We start from the raw sequence: 1111 nt of genomic DNA, 5'->3' as shown, positions 1-1111 counted from the left end.
CGTCCCTTTGCCGTCCTCCTGCTGCCGCGGGGCTCTCTACCACCCGGCCCCATCTGGGCCCGGGCGGCTGCGGGCCTTCACTGTCCTGCCGCCGCTGCCGTGGGGCTCTCCAACACCTGGCCCGACCTCGGCCCCATTGGTGGCGCATGGCCGGGGGGGGAGACAGCTCCGGAGGGAGGCAGCCAGAAGCCGGCAGTCCCAGTCCGTCCGTCTTTCCCCGGCCGCAGGAGAAGGGGAGGCGCAGGCTCTCCACTCGGTTGGGCAAACGTCCGCAGCCCAGTTCAGCACCCCGACGACCAGCTGGACCGGCTTTCGCTGCTTTTTTGCAAATGAATGCAAAAGTTTTCGGGGTTTTGCTCGCCTGCCCGCCCAGGTGGAGAGCCTGCGCTTCCCCTTCTCCTGTGGCCGGGGAAAGAGGGCCGGCCCCGAGCCTGTCCTGGAGGACTTTTTAGGCCCCGGATACCCCCCACCCCCTCAGCCCAGGGCCAGGCACTGCAGCTCTGCAGCAGGAGGGAACCCTCTGGAGTCTGACCTTCAGTTTTCCCGGCTTGCAAACTCGGCTTGCAAACTCGGCTCCTGCCAGGGAAGCTCCTTCCCCAGAGCCCGTCCCAAAAGGTGCTGCTTCCCTGGCAGGAGCCGAGTTTGCAAGCCTCGTTGGCAAGCCGAGAAAACCGAAGGTCCGGAGGGTTCCTGGGCTGACGGTCGAGGGGGGTGGGGGGTATCTGGGGCCTAAAAAGTCCTCCAGGACAGGCTCTGTTGAAGCAGAATTCAAATCACAGGCATTGAGGAGTTTTAAATATTCAAACCAAGAAATCAGACTCCGTGAAATCAGCGAGACTTCCCCCGCGTGGTATGCATAACGTTGCCCCTCAACCCTCACTGAAGCCACTGAGAAAATGAGGGAGTCCGTCATTGGCAACATTACAAGCCGATGCTGAGGCTTCAAGTCAGTTGCGCCCGTTTAACCCACACATAACTGCCACCCAAGATCAGCTCCTTAAAAAGCTGAGAATTCTCCTAAAAATCGGTTAAATTTAAAACATTTAAAACCGATAACTAAGCCCCCTAAGCATTCTACGGGTGGGAGGATCCCTCATGCTCGGCTGTTAAC

This window comes from Protobothrops mucrosquamatus, unplaced genomic scaffold (genome assembly GCF_001527695.2).
Source record: "Protobothrops mucrosquamatus isolate PMUCROS unplaced genomic scaffold, P.Mucros_1.0 scaffold276, whole genome shotgun sequence".
In the NCBI taxonomy this organism is placed as follows: Eukaryota; Metazoa; Chordata; class Lepidosauria; order Squamata; family Viperidae; genus Protobothrops; species Protobothrops mucrosquamatus.
The sequence above is the reverse complement of the archived record's forward strand: the minus strand, read 5'-3'. Positions refer to the sequence as shown.